Consider the following 17,940-nt stretch of genomic DNA (forward strand, 5'->3'; position numbering starts at 1 on the left):
GTAAGTCTGGATATACAGGTGTCGTAGTTATACAAGGAGGAGATCCCGGTAAGTCTGGATATACAGGTGTCGTAGTTATACAAGAAGGAGATCCCGGTAAGTCTGGATATACAGGTGTCGTAGTTATACAAGGAGGAGATCCCGGTAAGGCTGGATATACAGGTGTCGTAGTTATACAAGAAGGAGATCCCGGTAAGGCTGGATATACAGGTGTCGTAGTTATACAAGGAGGAGATCCCGGTAAGTCTGGATATACAGGTGTCGTAGTTATACAAGGAGGAGATCCCGGTAAGTCTGGATATACAGGTGTCGTAGTTATACAAGGAGGAGATCCCGGTAAGTCTGGATATACAGGTGTCGTAGTTATACAAGGAGGAGATCCCGGTAAGTCTGGATATACAGGTGTCGTAGTTATACAAGAAGGAGATCCCGGTAAGTCTGGATATACAGGTGTCGTATGTATACAAGGAGATCCCGGTAAGTCTGGATATACAGGTGTCGTAGTTATACAAGGAGATCCCGGTAAGTCTGGATATAAAGATGTCGTAGTTATACAAGAAGGAGATCCCGGTAAGTCTGGATATACAGGTTTTGTATGTATAGAAGGAGATCCCGGTAAGTCTGGATATACAGGTATCGTAGTTATACAAGATGGAGATCCCGGTAAGTCGGGATATACAGGTGTCGTAGTTATACAAGAAGGAGATCCCGGTAAGTCGGGATATACAGGTGTCGTAGTTATACAAGGAGATCCCGGTAAGTCTGGATATACAGGTGTCGTAGTTATACAAGGAGGAGATCCCGGTAAGTCTGGATATACAGGTGTCGTAGTTATAAAAGACGGAGATCCCGGTAAGTCTGGATATACAGGTGTCGTAGTTATACAAGGAGGAGATCCCGGTAAGTCTGGATATACAGGTGTCGTAGTTATACAAGAAGGAGATCCCGGTAAGTCTGGATATACAGATGTCGTAGTTATACAAGAAGGAGATCCCGGTAAGTCTGGATATAGAGGTCTCGTAGTTATACAAGAAGGAGATCCCGGTAAGTCTGGATATACAGGTGTCGTAGTTATACAAGAAGGAGATCCGGTAAGTCTGGATATACAGGTGTCGTAGTTATACAAGAAGGAGATCCGGTAAGTCTGGATATACAGGTGTCGTAGTTATACAAGGAGGAGATCCCGGTAAGTCTGGATATAGAGGTCTCGTAGTTATACAAGGAGGAGACCCGGTAAGTCTGGATATACAGGTGTCGTAGTTATACAAGAAGGAGATCCCGGTAAGTCTGGATATACAGGTGTCGTAGTTATACAAGAAGGAGATCCCGGTAAGTCTGAATATAGAGGTCTCGTAGTTATACAAGGAGGAGACCCGGTAAGTCTGGATATACAGGTGTCGTAGTTATACAAGGAGGAGACCCGGTAAGTCTGGATATACAGGTGTCGTAGTTATACAAGAAGGAGATCCCGGTAAGTCGGGATATACAGGTGTCGTAGTTATACAAGAAGGAGATCCGGTAAGTCTGGATATAAAGGTGTTGTAGTTATACAAGAAGGAGATCCCGGTAAGTCTGGATATACAGGTGTCATAGTTATACAAGAAGGAGATCCCGGTAAGTCTGGATATACAGGTGTTGTAGTTATACAAGGAGGAGATCCCGGTAAGTCTGGATATACAGGTGTCGTAGTTATACAAGAAGGAGATCCCGGTAAGTCGGGATATACAGGTGTCGTAGTTATACAAGAAGGAGATCCCAGTAAGTCTGGATATACAGGTGTCGTAGTTATACAAGAAGGAGATCCCGGTAAGTCGGGATATACAGGTGTCATAGTTATACAAGGAGGAGATCCCGGTAAGTCGGGATATACAGGTGTCGTAGTTATACAAGGAGGAGATCCCGGTAAGTCTGGATATACAGGTGTCGTAGTTATACAAGGAGGAGATCCCGGTAAGTCTGGATATACAGGTGTTGTAGTTATACAAGAAGGAGCTCCCGGTAAGTCGGGATATACAGGTGTCGTAGTTATACAAGAAGGAGATCCTGTAAGTCTGGATATAAAGGTGTTGTAGTTATACAAGAAGGAGATCCCGGTAAGTCTGGATATACAGGTGTCGTAGTTATACAAGAAGGAGATCCCGGTAAGTCTGGATATACAGGTGTTGTAGTTATACAAGGAGGAGATCCCGGTAAGTCTGGATATACAGGTGTCGTAGTTATACAAGAAGGAGATCCCGGTAAGTCGGGATATACAGGTGTCGTAGTTATACAAGGAGGAGATCCCGGTAAGTCGGGATATACAGGTCTCGTAGTTATACAAGAAGGAGATCCCGGTAAGTCGGGATATACAGGTGTCGTAGTTATAAAAGACGGAGATCCCGGTAAGTCTGGATATACAGGTGTCGTAGTTATACAAGAAGGAGATCCGGTGAGTCTGGGTACACAGGTGTCGTAGTTATACAAGGAGGAGACCCGGTAAGTCTGGATATACAGGTGTCGTAGTTATACAAGGAGGAGATCCCGGTAAGTCTGGATATAAAGGTGTCGTAGTTATACAAGGAGATCCCGGTAAGTCTGGATATAAAGGTGTTGTAGTTATACAAGAAGGAGATCCCGGTAAGTCTGGATATACAGGTGTCATAGTTATACAAGAAGGAGATCCCGGTAAGTCTGGATATACAGGTGTTGTAGTTATACAAGGAGGAGATCCCGGTAAGTCTGGATATACAGGTGTCGTAGTTATACAAGAAGGAGATCCCGGTAAGTCGGGATATACAGGTGTCGTAGTTATACAAGAAGGAGATCCCAGTAAGTCTGGATATACAGGTGTCGTAGTTATACAAGAAGGAGATCCCGGTAAGTCGGGATATACAGGTGTCATAGTTATACAAGGAGGAGATCCCGGTAAGTCGGGATATACAGGTGTCGTAGTTATACAAGGAGGAGATCCCGGTAAGTCTGGATATACAGGTGTCGTAGTTATACAAGGAGGAGATCCCGGTAAGTCTGGATATACAGGTGTTGTAGTTATACAAGAAGGAGCTCCCGGTAAGTCGGGATATACAGGTGTCGTAGTTATACAAGAAGGAGATCCTGTAAGTCTGGATATAAAGGTGTTGTAGTTATACAAGAAGGAGATCCCGGTAAGTCTGGATATACAGGTGTCGTAGTTATACAAGAAGGAGATCCCGGTAAGTCTGGATATACAGGTGTCGTAGTTATACAAGGAGGAGATCCCGGTAAGTCTGGATATACAGGTGTCGTAGTTATACAAGAAGGAGATCCCGGTAAGTCTGGATATACAGGTGTCGTAGTTATACAAGGAGGAGATCCCGGTAAGTCTGGATATACAGGTGTCGTAGTTATACAAGAAGGAGATCCCGGTAAGTCTGGATATACAGGTGTCGTAGTTATACAAGAAGGAGATCCCGGTAAGTCTGGATATACAGGTGTCGTAGTTATACAAGGAGGAGATCCCGGTAAGTCTGGATATACAGGTGTCGTAGTTATACAAGAAGGAGATCCCGGTAAGTCTGGATATACAGGTGTCGTAGTTATACAAGAAGGAGATCCCGGTACGTCTGGATATACAGGTGTCGTAGTTATACAAGGAGGAGATCCCGGTAAGTCTGGATATACAGGTGTCGTAGTTATACAAGGAGGAGATCCCAGTAAGTCTGGATATACAGGTGTTGTAGTTATACAAGAAGGAGATCCCGGTAAGTCTGGATATACAGGTGTCGTAGTTATACAAGACGGAGATCCCGGTAAGTCGGGATATACAGGTGTCGTAGTTATACAAGGAGGAGATCCCGGTAAGTCTGGATATACAGGTGTTGTAGTTATACAAGGAGGAGATCCCGGTAAGTCTGGATATACAGGTGTCGTAGTTATACAAGAAGGAGATCCCGGTAAGTCGGGATATACAGGTCTCGTAGTTATACAAGAAGGAGATCCCGGTAAGTCGGGATATACAGGTGTCGTTGTTATACAAGACGGAAATCCCGGTAAGTCTGGATATACAGGTTTTGTATGTATAGAAGGAGATCCGGTAAGTTTGGGTACGCAGTTGTGGTTGAGTGGGATATGTAAACTGAACCGGGTTTAGTGCAGAAGGTTAGCCTAACGCAGCAATGTAAAACAGGATGGGTTTGTAGATGGGTAACGGTACCCTAATTACCTCTAGTTCCACTTCTTTCCAGCCTCCTGACACCTTTACCCCAATTCCTGACCAATTTACAGTCCCGTTACTTTGTGTATCCCGCTCAGTGACATCTGAATATTCAGACTTTACAGGATGTCATTCTTGTGTAAATACGACAAAGTCCCTGCTGGTGTTAAGCGGCAGGTGGGGCCTCCGCCCCCGTCTGCCTCTATGATAAGGGAAGTGTTAGGGTAGGAGGATAATTTAGGGGTTTAGTGGTTAGGGTAGGGGTTAACTTTAGGGGTTTAGTGGTTAGGGTAGGGGTTAACTTTAGGGGTTTAGCGGTTAGGGTAGGGGGCTAACTTTAGGCGTTTAGTGGTGAGGGTAGGGGGATAACTGTAGGGGTTTAGTGGTTAGGGTAGGGGGATAACTTTAGGGGTTTAGTGGCTAGGGTAGGGGGATAACTGTAGGGGTTTAGTGGTTAGGGTAGGGGGATAACTTTAGGGGTTTAGTGGTTAGGGTAGGGGGATAACTTTAGGGGTTTAGTGGTTAGGGTACAGGGATAACTTTAAGGGTTTAGCGGTTAGGGTAGGGGGATAACTTTAGGGGTTTAGCGGTTAGGGTAGGGGGATAACTTTAGGGGTTTAGTGGTTAGGGTAGGGGGATAACTTTAGGGGTTTAGCGGTTAAGGTAGGGGGATAACTTTAGGGGTTTAGCGGTTAGTGTAGGGGGTAACTTTAGGGGTTTAGAGGTTAGGGTAGGGGGATAACTTTAGGGGTTTAGCGGTTAGGGTAGGGGGATAACTTTAGGGGTTTAGCGGTTAGGGTAGGGGATAACTTTAGGGGTTTAGCGGTTAGGGTAGGGAGATAACTTTAGGGGTTTAGCGGTTAGGGTAGGGGGATAACTTTAGGGGTTTAGCGGTTAGGGTAGGGGGATAACTTTAGGGGTTTAGCAGTCAGGGTAGGGGGTTAACTTTTCGGGTTTTAGCGATTAGGGAAACGGTTAATGTTAAGAGTTTTTTTGTCATTAGGGTTGGGGCTTAGGGTAAAGGGTTAAGGTTTTTAGAGTAGGAGGCAGCATTTACCTTAGCGGTGAGAGGTCCAGGTGGCGAGGTCAGCAGCGGCTAAAACATCCGTCTGAAGAAGTTACCTTTGTTGTCCTATAAGCTTGCACTCTTTTTAACCACGAGTTGGATTTGAAATGAATCATTTCTCTTTTCCTGTTCTCCTGGCTAACACTGTCCCAGCCGTTCTTATTCCCGCTGTGTCTAACACTGTCCCAACCGTTCTTATTCCCGCTGTGTCTAACACTGTCCCAACCGTTCTTATTCCCGCTGTGTCTAACACTGTCCCAGCCGTTCTTATTCCCGCTGTGTCTAACACTGTCCCAGCCGTTCTTATTCCCGCTGTCTCTAACACTGTCCCAGCCGTTCTTATTCCCGCTGTGCCTAACACTGTCCCAGCCGTTCTTATTCCCGCTGTGTCTAACACTGTCCCAGCCGTTCTTATTCCCGCTGTGTCTAACACTGTCCCAACCGTTCTTATTCCCGCTGTGTCTCACACTGTCCCAGCCGTTCTTATTCCCGCTGCGTCTCACACTGTCCCAGCCATTCTTATTCCCGCTGTGTCTAACACTGTCCCAGCCGTTCTTATTCCCGCTGTGTCTAACACTGTCCCAGCCGTTCTTATTCCCTCTGCGTCTAACACTGTCCCAACCGTTCTTATTCCCGCTGTGTCTCACACTGTCCCAGCCGTTCTTATTCCCGCTGTGTCTAACACTGTCCCAGCCGTTCTTATTCCCGCTGCGTCTAACACTGTCCCAGCCGTTCTAATTCCCGCTGTGTCTAACACTGTCCCAGCCGTTCTTATTCCCGCTGCGTGTAACACTGTCCCAGCCGTTCTTATTCCCGCTGTGTCTAACACTGTCCCAGCCGTTCTTATTCCCGCTGTGTCTCACACTGTCCCAGCCGTTCTTATTCCCGCTGTGTCTAACACTGTCCCAGCCGTTCTTATTCCCGCTGTGTCTAACACTGTCCCAGCCGTTCTTATTCCCGCTGTGTCTAACACTGTCCCAGCCGTTCTTATTCCCGCTGTGTCTAACACTGTCCCAGCCGTTCTTATTCCCGCTGTGTCTAACACTGTCCCAGCCGTTCTTATTCCCGCTGTGTCTAACACTGTCCCAGCCGTTCTTATTCCCGCTGAGTCTCACACTGTCCCAGCCGTTCTTATTCCCGCTGTGTCTAACACTGTCCCAGCCGTTCTTATTCCCGCTGCGTCTAACACTGTCCCAGCCGTTCTTATTCCCGCTGTGTCTAACACTGTCCCAGCCGTTCTTATTCCCGCTGTGTCTAACACTGTCCCAGCCGTTCTTATTCCCGCTGTGTCTAACACTGTCCCAGCCGTTCTTATTCCCGCTGTGTCTCACACTGTCCCAGCCGTTCTTATTCCCGCTGTGTCTAACACTGTCCCAGCCGTTCTTATTCCCGCTGTGTCTAACACTGTCCCAGCCGTTCTTATTCCCGCTGTGTCTAACACTGTCCCAGCCGTTCTTATTCCCGCTGTGTCTAACACTGTCCCAGCCGTTCTTATTCCCGCTGTGTCTAACACTGTCCCAGCCGTTCTTATTCCCGCTGTGTCTAACACTGTCCCAGCCGTTCTTATTCCCGCTGTGTCTAACACTGTCCCAGCCGTTCTTATTCCCGCTGTGTCTAACACTGTCCCAGCCGTTCTTATTCCCGCTGTGTCTAACACTGTCCCAGCCGTTCTTATTCCCGCTGCGTCTAACAATGTCCCAGCCGTTCTTATTCCCGCTGTGTCTAACACTGTCCCAGCCGTTCTTATTCCCGCTGTGTCTAACACTGTCCCAGCCGTTCTTATTCCCGCTGCGTCTAACACTGTCCCAGCCGTTCTTATTCCCGCTGCGTCTAACACTGTCCCAGCCGTTCTTATTCCCGCTGTGTCTAACACTGTCCCAGCCGTTCTTATTCCCGCTGTGTCTAACACTGTCCCAGCCGTTCTTATTCCCGCTGTGTCTAACACTGTCCCAGCCGTTCTTATTCCCGCTGTGTCTCACACTGTCCCAGCCGTTCTTATTCCCGCTGTGTCTCACACTGTCCCAGCCGTTCTTATTCCCGCTGTGTCTAACACTGTCCCAGCCGTTCTTATTCCTGCTGTGTCTAACACTGTCCCAGCCGTTCTTATTCCCGCTGTGTCTAACACTGTCCCAGCCGTTCTTATTCCCGCTGTGTCTAACACTGTCCCAGCCGTTCTTATTCCCGCTGTGTCTAACACTGTCCCAGCCGTTCTTATTCCCGCTGTGTCTAACACTGTCCCAGCCGTTCTTATTCCCGCTGTGTCTCACACTGTCCCAGCCGTTCTTATTCCCGCTGTGTCTAACACTGTCCCAGCCGTTCTTATTCCCGCTGCGTCTAACACTGTCCCAGCCGTTCTTATTCCCGCTGTGTCTCACACTGTCCCAGCCGTTCTTATTCCCGCTGTGTCTCACACTGTCCCAGCCGTTCTTATTCCCGCTGTGTCTCACACTGTCCCAGCCGTTCTTATTCCCGCTGTGTCTAACACTGTCCCAGCCGTTCTTATTCCCGCTGTGTCTAACACTGTCCCAGCCGTTCTTATTCCCGCTGTGTCTAACACTGTCCCAGCCGTTCTTATTCCCGCTGTGTCTAACACTGTCCCAGCCGTTCTTATTCCCGCTGTGTCTCACACTGTCCCAGCCGTTCTTATTCCCGCTGTGCCTAACACTGTCCCAGCCGTTCTTATTCCCGCTGTGTCTAACACTGTCCCAGCCGTTCTTATTCCCGCTGTGTCTCACACTGTCCCAGCCGTTCTTATTCCCGCTGTGTCTAACACTGTCCCAGCCGTTCTTATTCCCGCTGTGCCTAACACTGTCCCAGCCGTTCTTATTCCCGCTGCGTCTAACACTGTCCCAGCCGTTCTTATTCCCGCTGTGTCTCACACTGTCCCAGCCGTTCTTATTCCCGCTGTGTCTAACACTGTCCCAGCCGTTCTTATTCCCGCTGTGTCTAACACTGTCCCAGCCGTTCTTATTCCCGCTGTGTCTCACACTGTCCCAGCCGTTCTTATTCCCGCTGTGTCTAACACTGTCCCAGCCGTTCTTATTCCCGCTGTGTCTAACACTGTCCCAGCCGTTCTTATTCCCGCTGCGTCTAACACTGTCCCAGCCGTTCTTATTCCCGCTGTGTCTCACACTGTCCCAGCCGTTCTTATTCCCGCTGTGTCTCACACTGTCCCAGCCGTTCTTATTCCCGCTGTGTCTCACACTGTCCCAGCCGTTCTTATTCCCGCTGTGTCTAACACTGTCCCAGCCGTTCTTATTCCCGCTGCGTCTAACACTGTCCCAGCCGTTCTTATTCCCGCTGTGTCTCACACTGTCCCAGCCGTTCTTATTCCCGCTGTGTCTAACACTGTCCCAGCCGTTCTTATTCCCGCTGTGTCTAACACTGTCCCAGCCGTTCTTATTCCCGCTGTGTCTAACACTGTCCCAGCCGTTCTTATTCCCGCTGTGTCTAACACTGTCCCAGCCGTTCTTATTCCCGCTGTGTCTAACACTGTCCCAGCCGTTCTTATTCCCGCTGTGTCTAACACTGTCCCAGCCGTTCTTATTCCCGCTGTGTCTAACACTGTCCCAGCCGTTCTTATTCCCGCTGTGTCTAACACTGTCCCAGACGTTCTTATTCCCGCTGTGTCTAACACTGTCCCAGCCGTTCTTATTCCCGCTGTGTCTAACACTGTCCCAGCCGTTCTTATTCCCGCTGTGTCTAACACTGTCCCAGCCGTTCTTATTCCCGCTGTGCCTAACACTGTCCCAGCCGTTCTTATTCCCGCTGTGTCTAACACTGTCCCAGCCGTTCTTATTCCCGCTGTGTCTAACACTGTCCCAGCCGTTCTTATTCCCGCTGAGTCTCACACTGTCCCAGCCGTTCTTATTCCCTCTGCGTCTAACACTGTCCCAGCCGTTCTTATTCCCGCTGTGTCTAACACTGTCCCAGCCGTTCTTATTCCCGCTGCGTCTAACACTGTCCCAGCCGTTCTTATTCCCGCTGTGTCTAACACTGTCCCAGCCGTTCTTATTCCCGCTGCGTCTAACACTGTCCCAGCCGTTCTTATTCCCGCTGTGTCTAACACTGTCCCAGCCGTTCTTATTCCCGCTGTGTCTCACACTGTCCCAGCCGTTCTTATTCCCGCTGTGTCTAACACTGTCCCAGCCGTTCTTATTCCCGCTGCGTCTAACACTGTCCCAGCCGTTCTTATTCCCGCTGTGTCTAACACTGTCCCAGCCGTTCTTATTCCCGCTGTGTCTAACACTGTCCCAGCCGTTCTTATTCCCGCTGTGTCTAACACTGTCCCAGACGTTCTTATTCCCGCTGTGTCTAACACTGTCCCAGCCGTTCTTATTCCCGCTGCGTCTAACACTGTCCCAGCCGTTCTTATTCCCGCTGTGTCTAACACTGTCCCAGCCGTTCTTATTCCCGCTGTGTCTAACACTGTCCCAGCCGTTCTTATTCCCGCTGCGTCTAACACTGTCCCAGCCGTTCTTATTCCCGCTGTGTCTAACACTGTCCCAGCCGTTCTTATTCCCGCTGTGTCTAACACTGTCCCAGCCGTTCTTATTCCCGCTGTGTCTCACACTGTCCCAGCCGTTCTTATTCCCGCTGTGCCTAACACTGTCCCAGCCGTTCTTATTCCCGCTGTGTCTAACACTGTCCCAGCCGTTCTTATTCCCGCTGTGTCTAACACTGTCCCAGCCGTTCTTATTCCCGCTGTGTCTAACACTGTCCCAGCCGTTCTTATTCCCGCTGTGTCTAACACTGTCCCAGCCGTTCTTATTCCCGCTGTGCCTAACACTGTCCCAGCCGTTCTTATTCCCGCTGTGTCTAACACTGTCCCAGCCGTTCTTATTCCTGCTGTGTCTAACACTGTCCCAGCCGTTCTTATTCCCGCTGTGTGTAACACTGTCCCAGCCGTTCTTATTCCCGCTGTGTCTAACACTGTCCCAGCCGTTCTTATTCCCGCTGCGTCTAACACTGTCCCAGCCGTTCTTATTCCCGCTGTGTCTAACACTGTCCCAGCCGTTCTTATTCCCGCTGTGTCTAACACTGTCCCAGCCGTTCTTATTCCCGCTGTGTCTAACACTGTCCCAGCCGTTCTTATTCCCGCTGTGTCTAACACTGTCCCAGCCGTTCTTATTCCTGCTGTGTCTAACACTGTCCCAGCCGTTCTTATTCCCGCTGTGTCTAACACTGTCCCAGCCGTTCTTATTCCCGCTGTGTCTAACACTGTCCCAGCCGTTCTTATTCCCGCTGTGTCTAACACTGTCCCAGACGTTCTTATTCCCGCTGTGTCTAACACTGTCCCAGCCGTTCTTATTCCCGCTGTGTCTAACACTGTCCCAGCCGTTCTTATTCCCGCTGTGTCTAACACTGTCCCAGCCGTTCTTATTCCCGCTGTGTCTAACACTGTCCCAGCCGTTCTTATTCCCTGTGTCTAACACTGTCCCAGCCGTTCTTATTCCCGCTGTGTCTAACACTGTCCCAGCCGTTCTTATTCCCGCTGTGTCTAACACTGTCCCAGACGTTCTTATTCCCGCTGTGTCTAATACTGTCCCAGCCGTTCTTATTCCCGCTGTGTCTAACACTGTCCCTGCCGTTCTTATTCCCGCTGTGTCTAACACTGTCCCAGCCGTTCTTATTCCCGCTGTGTCTAACACTGTCCCAGCCGTTCTTATTCCCGCTGTGTCTAACACTGTCCCAGCCGTTCTTATTCCCGCTGTGTCTAACACTGTCCCAGCCGTTCTTATTCCCGCTGTGTCTAACACTGTCCCAGCCGTTCTTATTCCCGCTGTGTCTAACACTGTCCCAGCCGTTCTTATTCCCGCTGTGTCTAACACTGTCCCAGCCGTTCTTATTCCCGCTGTGTCTAACACTGTCCCAGACGTTCTTATTCCCGCTGTGTCTAACACTGTCCCTGCCGTTCTTATTCCCGCTGTGTCTAACACTGTCCCAGCCGTTCTTATTCCCGCTGTGTCTAACACTGTCCCAGCCGTTCTTATTCCCGCTGTGTCTAACACTGTCCCAGCCGTTCTTATTCCCGCTGTGTCTAACACTGTCCCAGCCGTTCTTATTCCCGCTGTGTCTAACACTGTCCCAGCCGTTCTTATTCCCGCTGCGTCTAACACTGTCCCAGCCGTTCTTATTCCCGCTGTGTCTAACACTGTCCCAGCCGTTCTTATTCTCGCTGTGTCTAACACTGTCCCAGCCGTTCTTATTCCCGCTGTGTCTAACACTGTCCCAGCCGTTCTTATTCCCGCTGTGTCTAACACTGTCCCAGCCGTTCTTATTCCCGCTGTGTCTAACACTGTCCCTGCCGTTCTTATTCCCGCTGTGTCTAACACTGTCCCAGCCGTTCTTATTCCCGCTGTGTCTAACACTGTCCCAGCCGTTCTTATTCCCGCTGTGTCTAACACTGTCCCAGCCGTTCTTATTCCCGCTGTGTCTAACACTGTCCCAGCCGTTCTTATTCCCGCTGTGTCTAACACTGTCCCAGCCGTTCTTATTCCCGCTGTGTCTAACACTGTCCCAGCTGTTCTTATTCCCGCTGTGTCTAACACTGTCCCAGCCGTTCTTATTCCCGCTGTGTCTTACACTGTCCCAGCCGTTCTTATTCCCGCTGTGTCTTACACTGTCCCTGCCGTTCTTATTCCCGCTGTGTCTAACACTGTCCCAGCCGTTCTTATTCCCGCTGTGTCTCACACTGTCCCAGCCGTTCTTATTCCCGCTGTGTCTAACACTGTCCCTGCCGTTCTTATTCCCGCTGTGTCTAACACTGTCCCAGCCGTTCTTATTCCCGCTGTGTCTAACACTGTCCCAGCCGTTCTTATTCCCGCTGTGTCTTACACTGTCCCAGCCGTTCTTATTCCCGCTGTGTCTAACACTGTCCCAGCCGTTCTTATTCCCGCTGTGTCTCACACTGTCCCAGCCGTTCTTATTCCCGCTGTGTCTAACACTGTCCCAACCGTTCTTATTCCCGCTGTGTCTAACACTGTCCCAGCCGTTCTTATTCCCGCTGTGTCTAACACTGTCCCAGCCGTTCTTATTCCCGCTGTGTCTAACACTGTCCCAGCCGTTCTTATTCCCGCTGTGTCTAACACTGTCCCAGCCGTTCTTATTCCCGCTGTGTCTAACACTGTCCCAGCCGTTCTTATTCCCGCTGTGTCTAACACTGTCCCAGCCGTTCTTATTCCCGCTGTGTCTAACACTGTCCCAGCCGTTCTTATTCCCGCTGTGTCTAACACTGTCCCAGCCGTTCTTATTCCCGCTGTGTCTTACACTGTCCCAGCCGTTCTTATTCCCGCTGTGTCTTACACTGTCCCTGCCGTTCTTATTCCCGCTGTGTCTAACACTGTCCCTGCCGTTCTTATTCCCGCTGTGTCTAACACTGTCCCAGCCGTTCTTATTCCCGCTGTGTCTAACACTGTCCCAGCCGTTCTTATTCCCGCTGCGTCTAACACTGTCCCAGCCGTTCTTATTCCCGCTGTGTCTAACACTGTCCCAGCCGTTCTTATTCCCGCTGTGTCTAACACTGTCCCAGCCGTTCTTATTCCCGCTGTGTCTAACACTGTCCCAGCCGTTCTTATTCCCGCTGTGTCTTACACTGTCCCAGCCGTTCTTATTCCCGCTGTGTCTAACACTGTCCCAGCCGTTCTTATTCCCGCTGTGTCTCACACTGTCCCAGCCGTTCTTATTCCCGCTGTGTCTAACACTGTCCCAGCCGTTCTTATTCCCGCTGTGTCTAACACTGTCCCAGCCGTTCTTATTCCCGCTGTGTCTAACACTGTCCCAGCCGTTCTTATTCCCGCTGTGTCTAACACTGTCCCAGCCGTTCTTATTCCCGCTGTGTCTAACACTGTCCCAGCCGTTCTTATTCCCGCTGTGTCTAACACTGTCCCAGCCGTTCTTATTCCCGCTGCGTCTAACACTGTCCCAGCCGTTCTTATTCCCGCTGTGTCTAACACTGTCCCAGCCGTTCTTATTCCCGCTGCGTCTAACACTGTCCCAGCCGTTCTTATTCCCGCTGTGCCTAACACTGTCCCAGCCGTTCTTATTCCCGCTGTGTCTAACACTGTCCCAGCCGTTCTTATTCCCGCTGTGTCTAACACTGTCCCAGCCGTTCTTATTCCCGCTGTGTCTAACACTGTCCCAGCCGTTCTTATTCCCGCTGTGTCTAACACTGTCCCAGCCGTTCTTATTCCCGCTGTGTCTAACACTGTCCCAGCCGTTCTTATTCCCGCTCTGTCTCACACTGTCCCAGCCGTTCTTATTCCCGCTGTGTCTAACACTGTCCCAGCCGTTCTTATTCCCGCTGTGTCTAACACTGTCCCAGCCGTTCTTATTCCCGCTGTGTCTAACACTGTCCCAGCCGTTCTTATTCCCGCTGTGTCTAACACTGTCCCAGCCGTTCTTATTCCCGCTGTGTCTAACACTGTCCCAGCCGTTCTTATTCCCGCTGTGTCTAACACTGTCCCAGCCGTTCTTATTCCCGCTGTGTCTAACACTGTCCCAGCCGTTCTTATTCCTGCTGTGCCTAACACTGTCCCAGCCGTTCTTATTCCCGCTGTGTCTAACACTGTCCCAGCCGTTCTTATTCCCGCTGCGTCTAACACTGTCCCAGCCGTTCTTATTCCCGCTGTGTCTAACACTGTCCCAGCCGTTCTTATTCCCGCTGCGTCTAACACTGTCCCAGCCGTTCTTATTCCCGCTGTGTCTAACACTGTCCCAGCCGTTCTTATTCCCGCTGCGTCTAACACTGTCCCAGCCGTTCTTATTCCCGCTGTGTCTAACACTGTCCCAGCCGTTCTTATTCCCGCTGTGCCTAACACTGTCCCAGCCGTTCTTATTCCCGCTGTGTCTAACACTGTCCCAGCCGTTCTTATTCCCGCTGTGTCTAACACTGTCCCAGCCGTTCTTATTCCCGCTGTGTCTAACACTGTCCCAGCCGTTCTTATTCCCGCTGCGTCTAACACTGTCCCAGCCGTTCTTATTCCCGCTGCGTCTAACACTGTCCCAGCCGTTCTTATTCCCGCTGTGTCTAACACTGTCCCAGCCGTTCTTATTCCCGCTGCGTCTAACACTGTCCCAGCCGTTCTTATTCCCGCTGTGTCTAACACTGTCCCAGCCGTTCTTATTCCCGCTGTGTCTAACACTGTCCCAGCCGTTCTTATTCCCGCTGTGTCTAACACTGTCCCAGTCGTTCTTATTCCCGCTGTGTCTAACACTGTCCCAGCCGTTCTTATTCCCGCTGTGTCTAACACTGTCCCAGCCGTTCTTATTCCCGCTGTGTCTAACACTGTCCCAGCCGTTCTTATTCCCGCTGTGTCTAACACTGTCCCAGCCGTTCTTATTCCCGCTGTGTCTAACACTGTCCCAGCCGTTCTTATTCCCGCTGAGTCTCACACTGTCCCAGCCGTTCTTATTCCCGCTGTGTCTAACACTGTCCCAGCCGTTCTTATTCCTGCTGTGTCTAACACTGTCCCAGCCGTTCTTATTCCCGCTGTGTCTCACACTGTCCCAGCCGTTCTTATTCCTGCTGTGTCTAACACTGTCCCAGCCGTTCTTATTCCCGCTGTGTCTAACACTGTCCCAGCCGTTCTTATTCCCGCTGCGTCTAACACTGTCCCAGCCGTTCTTATTCCCGCTGTGTCTAACACTGTCCCAGCCGTTCTTATTCCCGCTGTGTCTAACACTGTCCCAGCCGTTCTTATTCCCGCTGTGTCTCACACTGTCCCAGCCGTTCTTATTCCTGCTGTGTCTAACACTGTCCCAGCCGTTCTTATTCCCGCTGTGTCTAACACTGTCCCAGCCGTTCTTATTCCCGCTGCGTCTAACACTGTCCCAGCCGTTCTTATTCCCGCTGTGTCTAACACTGTCCCAGCCGTTCTTATTCCCGCTGTGTCTAACACTGTCCCAGCCGTTCTTATTCCCGCTGTGTCTAACACTGTCCCAGCCGTTCTTATTCCCGCTGTGTCTAACACTGTCCCAGCCGTTCTTATTCCCGCTGTGTCTAACACTGTCCCAGCCGTTCTTATTCCCGCTGTGTCTAACACTGTCCCAGCCGTTCTTATTCCCGCTGTGTCTAACACTGTCCCAGCCGTTCTTATTCCCGCTGTGTCTAACACTGTCCCAGCCGTTCTTATTCCCGCTGCGTCTAACACTGTCCCAGCCGTTCTTATTCCCGCTGTGTCTAACACTGTCCCAGCCGTTCTTATTCCCGCTGCGTCTAACACTGTCCCAGCCGTTCTTATTCCCGCTGTGTCTAACACTGTCCCAGCCGTTCTTATTCCCGCTGCGTCTAACACTGTCCCAGCCGTTCTTATTCCCGCTGCGTCTAACACTGTCCCAGCCGTTCTTATTCCCGCTGTGTCTAACACTGTCCCAGCCGTTCTTATTCCCGCTGTGTCTAACACTGTCCCAGCCGTTCTTATTCCCGCTGTGTCTAACACTGTCCCAGCCGTTCTTATTCCCGCTGTGTCTAACACTGTCCCAGCCGTTCTTATTCCCGCTGTCTCTAACACTGTCCCAGCCGTTCTTATTCCCGCTGTGCCTAACACTGTCCCAGCCGTTCTTATTCCCGCTGTCTCTAACACTGTCCCAGCCGTTCTTATTCCCGCTGTGTCTAACACTGTCCCAGCCGTTCTTATTCCCGCTGTGTCTAACACTGTCCCAGCCGTTCTTATTCCCGCTGTGTCTAACACTGTCCCAGCCGTTCTTATTCCCGCTGTGTCTAACACTGTCCCAGCCGTTCTTATTCCCGCTGTGTCTAACACTGTCCCAGCCGTTCTTATTCCCGCTGTGTCTAACACTGTCCCAGCCGTTCTTATTCCCGCTGTGTCTAACACTGTCCCAGCCGTTCTTATTCCCGCTGCGTCTAACACTGTCCCAGCCGTTCTTATTCCCGCTGTGTCTAACACTGTCCCAGACGTTCTTATTCCCGCTGCGTCTAACACTGTCCCAGCCGTTCTTATTCCCGCTGTGTCTAACACTGTCCCAGCCGTTCTTATTCCCGCTGCGTCTAACACTGTCCCAGCCGTTCTTATTCCCGCTGCGTCTAACACTGTCCCAGCCGTTCTTATTCCCGCTGCGTCTAACACTGTCCCAGCCGTTCTTATTCCCGCTGTGTCTAACACTGTCCCAGCCGTTCTTATTCCCGCTGCGTCTAACACTGTCCCAGCCGTTCTTATTCCCGCTGTGTCTAACACTGTCCCAGCCGTTCTTATTCCCGCTGCGTCTAACACTGTCCCAGCCGTTCTTATTCCCGCTGTGTCTCACACTGTCCCAGCCGTTCTTATTCCCGCTGTGCCTAACACTGTCCCAGCCGTTCTTATTCCCGCTGTGTCTCACACTGTCCCAGCCGTTCTTATTCCCGCTGTGTCTAACACTGTCCCAGCCGTTCTTATTCCCGCTGTGTCTAACACTGTCCCAGCCGTTCTTATTCCCGCTGTGTCTCACACTGTCCCAGCCGTTCTTATTCCCGCTGTGTCTCACACTGTCCCAGCCGTTCTTATTCCCGCTGTGTCTAACACTGTCCCAGCCGTTCTTATTCCCGCTGTGTCTCACACTGTCCCAGCCGTTCTTATTCCCGCTGTGTCTAACACTGTCCCAGCCGTTCTTATTCCCGCTGCGTCTAACACTGTCCCAGCCGTTCTTATTCCCGCTGTGTCTCACACTGTCCCAGCCGTTCTTATTCCCGCTGTGTCTCACACTGTCCCAGCCGTTCTTATTCCCGCTGTGTCTCACACTGTCCCAGCCGTTCTTATTCCCGCTGTGTCTCACACTGTCCCAGCCGTTCTTATTCCCGCTGTGTCTCACACTGTCCCAGCCGTTCTTATTCCCGCTGTGTCTAACACTGTCCCAGCCGTTCTTATTCCCGCTGCGTCTAACACTGTCCCAGCCGTTCTTATTCCCGCTGTGTCTCACACTGTCCCAGCCGTTCTTATTCCCGCTGTGTCTAACACTGTCCCAGCCGTTCTTATTCCCGCTGCGTCTAACACTGTCCCAGCCGTTCTTATTCCCGCTGTGTCTCACACTGTCCCAGCCGTTCTTATTCCCGCTGTGTCTAACACTGTCCCAGCCGTTCTTATTCCCGCTGTGTCTAACACTGTCCCAGCCGTTCTTATTCCCGCTGTGTCTAACACTGTCCCAGCCGTTCTTATTCCCGCTGTGTCTAACACTGTCCCAGCCGTTCTTATTCCCGCTGTGTCTAACACTGTCCCAGACGTTCTTATTCCCGCTGTGTCTAACACTGTCCCAGCCGTTCTTATTCCCGCTGTGTCTAACACTGTCCCAGCCGTTCTTATTCCCGCTGAGTCTCACACTGTCCCAGCCGTTCTTATTCCCTCTGCGTCTAACACTGTCCCAGCCGTTCTTATTCCCGCTGTGTCTAACACTGTCCCAGCCGTTCTTATTCCTGCTGTGCCTAACACTGTCCCAGCCGTTCTTATTCCCGCTGTGTCTAACACTGTCCCAGCCGTTCTTATTCCCGCTGCGTCTAACACTGTCCCAGACGTTCTTATTCCCGCTGTGTCTAACACTGTCCCAGCCGTTCTTATTCCCGCTGTGTCTAACACTGTCCCAGCCGTTCTTATTCCCGCTGCGTCTAACACTGTCCCAGCCGTTCTTATTCCCGCTGTGTCTAACACTGTCCCAGCCGTTCTTATTCCCGCTGTGTCTAACACTGTCCCAGCCGTTCTTATTCCCGCTGTGTCTA

At 50.8% G+C, this 17,940-nt stretch overlaps 1 protein-coding gene across 1 annotated transcript in view; it reads left to right on the forward strand.

The window, feature by feature from the left end:
• LOC142474757 (B-cell antigen receptor complex-associated protein beta chain-like) overlaps window positions 1-17,940 on the forward strand; it is a 43,606-nt gene that overhangs the window by 7,673 nt on the left and 17,993 nt on the right. The gene's annotated exons all lie outside the window — the stretch shown is intronic.

The sequence above is a fragment of the Ascaphus truei genome (genome assembly GCF_040206685.1).
Source record: "Ascaphus truei isolate aAscTru1 chromosome 23 unlocalized genomic scaffold, aAscTru1.hap1 SUPER_23_unloc_1, whole genome shotgun sequence".
Lineage (NCBI taxonomy): Eukaryota > Metazoa > Chordata > Amphibia > Anura > Ascaphidae > Ascaphus > Ascaphus truei.